The sequence below is a fragment of the Podarcis erhardii genome (genome assembly GCF_964252035.2).
Source record: "Podarcis erhardii genome assembly, chromosome: 18".
Taxonomy (NCBI): domain Eukaryota; kingdom Metazoa; phylum Chordata; class Lepidosauria; order Squamata; family Lacertidae; genus Podarcis; species Podarcis erhardii.
Genome location: NC_138516.1, coordinates 7,085,674 through 7,091,215, shown reverse-complemented (window position 1 = coordinate 7,091,215; position 5,542 = coordinate 7,085,674). Strand labels below are relative to the sequence as shown.

The 5,542-nt window shown below is 51.3% G+C and overlaps 1 protein-coding gene across 2 annotated transcripts in view; it reads right to left on the bottom strand.

Moving 5' to 3' along the window:
- The window catches only part of RFX2 (regulatory factor X2), a 65,862-nt gene extending 61,644 nt beyond the window's left edge, over positions 1-4,218 (bottom strand). For both annotated transcript variants that reach the window (XM_081846134.1, XM_081846135.1), the window contains exon 1: positions 4,078-4,218. The gene's annotated coding sequence lies outside the window, so the exon portion shown is untranslated. The remainder of the gene's footprint in view (positions 1-4,077) is intronic.
- Positions 4,219-5,542: the final 1,324 nt, after the last annotated feature.

Here is a 5,542-nt window from a genome sequence, read left to right as displayed (position 1 = left end):
TGCTGTTCTAGAAGAGAACATGCAAGTTTACCTAAATGCATTTGGCAGCAAATGTTCCTTTAACCGGGTAACATCCCTGCTGAAATCTCTTCCGTTTATGCAACTTGATAAAGGCATGGAGGCAACAGTCTGCTCCTCAGCAACTCATATAGCCTCCCTCTGGACTTGGGAGATTCCATTTCACCATCATGGCTAAAATGCCACCGATAGATCTGATACCTCGGTCGGTTGAAGCGTGGTGCTGCAAACACCCAAGGTTGCAGGTTCGATCCCGGCCTTTGTATGTGTGTTTCTGAAACTATTTATTTCTACCTTGCTTTCCATTTAAAAATAAGACCTTCTGCTTTTGGAAGACTGACCCCTTAAGCCATGGCATCACTTCATAAAGATGTACGCAGCTCATGAAAATGGCATGGAGATTCGGCTTCACTCTCAGTGACCAACTTGTGCCTGGGCTGTTTGCAGGTGAGGGCCAAAATGCTATCAAACTCTCTGGATCAGGCAGACCGGAAGACGTTAAGTCCTGCCAATGAGATTTATGAACTGGGAAGTTCAGATTACTTAGCATCATTCTGTACGAAAGACCTTAGATCTGAGCTCTGCGACAGCTCAGATAACTTGTCAATGTTCTGCTTGCAGTACCTTAGTTCTGAGCAACAGCAGCTCAGATTATTTAAGCCAGGTTTGCATTTACGAAGGGAACAGAAATCTCATCAAGGATTCTGATTTAACGTAGAAACCAAAGCTCTGTATTTATTTGATTTCTTGCCAGCCCTTTCACATAAGGGCAAGTGACAACAATATATCTGATTTCATTCCTATCGATCCAGGGCAACCCAAACTTGAAAAAGCCAGCTGCTTTGCTGATGTGAATTTGGGCTAAGGTCCACTCCAAGTCGAGGCGCCGAGAGATACGGCAGAACAATTAGAGGGCAGGCTCAAAGTGTCCCAGCACAAGGACGGAAAGGAAGACATGGTTTTGCGTATCCGAAATACAATCTCAAGTCAGGAGAGGTTCTGCTCTCCAAGCAGCAAGCCCTGACACGCCAGCCAGACTGAAATCAACTCCAGAAGGAATGTTAGCCAGACTTTAACTGCGCTGGCATTTGAGACTTGAGAGGGGAGGGGACGTTTTAAATATATCTTGGCAGCCATCGGAGAGAAACTCTTCGCTGAATAGGAAGATAAAGCCAGCCCACCCCGCTGCATATCTTGCCGCTTGTAAAATGCCATTGGGTCTGGAGTAGATTTGACGACGGAGGAGCCTGAAGACTGAAATGTTTAATCAATGAGTTCTGAAAGGAGGGCAGAGCTATTAAAGTTTTGTAAATTCCTCCCCCGCTTTCCCTCTCCTGCCCTGCAAACGGCAGCAAAAGAAAGTGGTTTTATTTACCGTATTTTTCGCTCTATAAGGCGTACCAGGCCACAGAAAGACGCACCTAGCTTTTGGAGGAGGAAAACAAGAAAAAAAAATATTCTGAATCTCAGAAGCCAGAACAGCAAGAGGGATCGCTGCGCAGCGAAAGCAGCAATCCCTCTTGCTGTTCTGGCTTCTGGGATAGCTGCGCAGCCTGCATTCGCTCCATAAGACGCACACACATTTCCCCTTACTTTTTAGGAGGGGAAAAGTGAGTCTTATAGAGCAAAAAATACGGTATTTCACACACGCAGGTTTGACCTCCGGTGCAAACTCCAAAATTCGCACCAAGGAAGTAGTTTTATGCTCGCTGAATAATTCATCGTGTTTCTACGCTTTGTGACTTTTAGAAGGAAATGGCATTTTCTGGCAAGCAGCGCCGGGATGCCGACGATAGCTACTAACGCAATTTGTAATCCAGGGTATAGCAGGCTGCAAATGTCTCAGTTAAGTAGACCCTGCAAGTTGCTTCATATCCCTCAAAAGCAGGGATGGCTAGGGGGGGCGGATAAATTCTAATAATTTGAAGCAGTCACCCAGGAATTTGAAACATTCATTCAGGCCTGCAGCTTGGAAATCTGGCGATGGCGCCTAGGAATTTGAAAGGTTTTTTTCTCTTTCCTCCTCCCCATTCGTCCCTGATGAAGGAGAACGATAATTGGACATTTTGTGCGATGCTTATATCTGTGTAAGTCGATTGCTATGGAAACGACCTGGTTCTTACCCTGTTACTGCAAAGGTTTAAACTCCATGACGCTAACTAGAATTTCTCTTGGATTCTGCTTAGCCTTACCTCGCCTTGCATTAAAACTGTCAGAATGTTTTGAGAAGCAGGAATCAGATCTGCAAAGGAACTTAAACATATAAGCAAGAGAACCAGTTTGTGGGGGGAACTGATTCAGTTTGATCTTTAATATATATTTAATAAAACTTTAATATTCAACAAGGAACTATAAATCAGTAAACGCAACACAACCTCTGCTCCCAATCCTATACACCTCCAGGTCAGCCACGACCCCTGATTGCCGCAAGCAAAGAGAAACGAGAGGAGATAACTCGAGGCAAGTGAGCCAAGCCATACACAATTTTGTGGAAATAAAGCTGTTCTTCTGGATCGCTCCAGCTGGAATTAACTAAACAAGGCACACAGACTAGAGAGCATTACGATTCCAGACCTGCAAAAGTGTTTGGGTTGTCGTGGCCGTTGCTTTTGTAAACGACAGAGCAGTTTTTAGGCTGTTTATAAATAAATGGGTGGAAAGTTTATCGGAGGATTATTGGAGAAAGCGAGGGGAAAAGACTGAAAGTAAAAGTTAAAGGAACACAACTCTTTCTTCAGTTTTTCTTTTCCGAAGTTGCTGGCTTTGAAGCTCTTTTCGATATTTTGCAAACCACTTTGGGAAACCTTATACCCGAAAAGCAGGGGTGGCAAAGATTTAAAATAGAGATGGCAGCTGTAAAGAACGGGACAGAATAAAAGACGAGATCAAAGAGAAATCACAGTGGCCGACATCCACGGAGAGCATTTTTTTTTTTTGCAATGCTGGTTGCTGAACTGTTGTTGCGAAGGAAAAGCAATTACTGACAGGTGTGAGGTGTGTGTGTCTAGCCTTGCCAAAGAGTGGCCTCCCCATAGCTCACGACAGACCTTCACTTAATCTGGATTTCGTGGGGCCACCATTTATTTATTTATTGCAGTTTCCTGGGGTTTCACGTCTCTGCCGCATTTGCCCTCCCTCCTCCAAAAAATGAATAAATAAAATAAAAGTACAGCCAACTTCTTACTGCACTCATCTGGAATTGCCTAAGATTCCACACACACACACACACCAATCCGGAGTCACACCAAATCGGAGTCGTTGCTGCAGAAGCGGGTGGCTCTGGAGCGCCGCCGAACCTGAATCGCTCTCTTTCCTCTTGCAGTTTGGTGGCCGAGCGCACGGACTGCATGCAGGAGGTTCCAGGTTCGAGTCCAGGACGCTGCCAGCCAGTGCAGGCAATTCTGAGCCTCAGGTGGAGAAATGGAGCTCTTGTTCTGCACCGATCGGCTTCCTCTAGTTGCAAACTGCACCTTCCTGCCCTTTTCTTTGAGTCCAGAGTTGCCAGGGGGCAACCTGGCTCCCCGTTAGCGCCCCGTTTCGCCCCTCACTCTGCCCTCCCCCCGAATCCGGAGTCACTCCGAATTAAAAGCGCATCTTTACAACAGAACAGAGCGCCACTCCGCCCGGCGCTCATCCGAAACCAGACTCACTCCAGTTTCCCTTTCGCAGGAACGACAAGAAACTTTCCCCGAAGTTCCCTGCCCTCCAAACTCGACGTCACTCCGGATTCGCTGCAAGGGTCACCCCCTGCCCTCCGGGTCCCCCGCACTTTCCTCCCCCCCCCTCTCTCTCTAGCGCGCGCGCACGGCCACCCCCAACTCCCACCCCCCAGCTAACCCACCCCTCTCCGCCTCCCGATCCGGAGTCACTCCGGATTCCCCCCCCCCGGCCCTCCGGCGCTCGCCTCCTCGCGAAACTCGTCACCGCGGCGTCACTCCGGCTCCTCCTTCCCGCCCGGGGAGAGCTCTCCCTCCCCACCCACCCCGCTAATCCGGAGTGACTCCGGAGTAGAACCGGAGCGAGGGGAAAAAGGCGCCGTCCCTCCCCGGGCAGGCTTACCTGGGTGGCTCCCCGGCGCCTCCAGGCTCCCCTCAGGGCTGCGCGGGGCTCCGGCGGCGGCGGCGGCGGTCCGGGCGGCGTGAGGCGGCGGCGGCGGCGGCGGCGGCTCCCGTTGGCAAGTAACCGTCTCCAGGGCTACAGTCACTATGGCGCCTCCTCGCGCGGGGTTTCGAGGCAACTGTTGCTAGCCTCCCGCGTGACGTCGGCGCCCGGGCCACGCCCACGCCTCCTCGCGCCCCGCCCTCCCGCGTGACGTCGGCGCCCGGGCCCCGCCCACGCCTCCCGAGCCCCGCCCTCCCGCGTGACGTCGGCGCCCGGGCCCCGCCCGCGCCTCCAGAGCCCCGCCCTCCCGCGTGACGTCGGCGCCCCGGCCCCGCCCACGCCTCCTCGCGCCCCGCCCCCCGCGTGACGCCGGCGCCCGGGCCCCGCCCACGCCTCCTCGCGCCCCGCCCTCCCGCGTGACGTCGGCGCCCGGGCCCCGCCCACGCCTCCTCGCGCCCCGCCCCCCGCGTGACGTCCGCGCCCCGGCCCCGCCCACGCCTCCTCGCGCCCCGCCCCCCGCGTGACGTCGGCGCCTCCTCGAGCCCCGCCCTCTCGAGGCCGCGGAGGGCGGCTAGCTTGCCGCGTGACGTCGGCGCCCGGGCCCCGCCCACGCCCCCCGAGCCCCGCCCTCCCACGTGACGTCGGCGCCCGCGCCCCGCCCTCTCGAGGCCGCGGAGGGCGGAGCTAGCCTCCCGCGTGACGTCGGCGCCCGGGCCACGCCCACGCCTCCCGAGCCCCGCCCTCTCTTTTTTTAAAAAATAATATTTATTCCAAAATTTAAAAGTTACAAAAAGAAAACAAGAACAATACCAAATACAAAGAAAAAAAAAATAAAACAACAACAGATACACAAGAAAAAATAAAAATACATTCCCCGCCCTCGCGCCCCGCCCTCTCTCTTTTTTTTTTTAAAACGTTTTTATTGCATTTTCAGTTTACAGAAGAAAAAAGAAGAAAAATAAATAATACTCCAACTTTCAAAATACATTTTTAGATTGTTAGCTGGACTTCCCCACACCTCCCTCACCCTGCATTCTTTACAATAAAACATATCAGCAAATTATTACCTTGTTTCGTATCTTATGTATATCTTTCAAAATATTTCACTTCTAATTTTAAGGTGCCTTCTATCTGATATTTGTGCCTTAAAATAAAAAATATAATAACCTTAAATTTCAACTTTTTCTTAAGTGTAACTTATCTTCCTATTTTCTCGATCTAGTTGCAGGAGCTAAGTTCCAAAACATGCAGATTCTTAACATTCATATAGCTTGTATTGTTTTTGCAAATAGTCCTTAAATTTTTTCCAATCTTCTTCCGTTGTCTCTTCATCCAAATCCCGGATTCTGCCAGTCATTTCGGCCAATTCCATATAGTCCATCACGCCCCGCCCTCTCGAGGCCGCTAGCTTGGCGCGTGACGT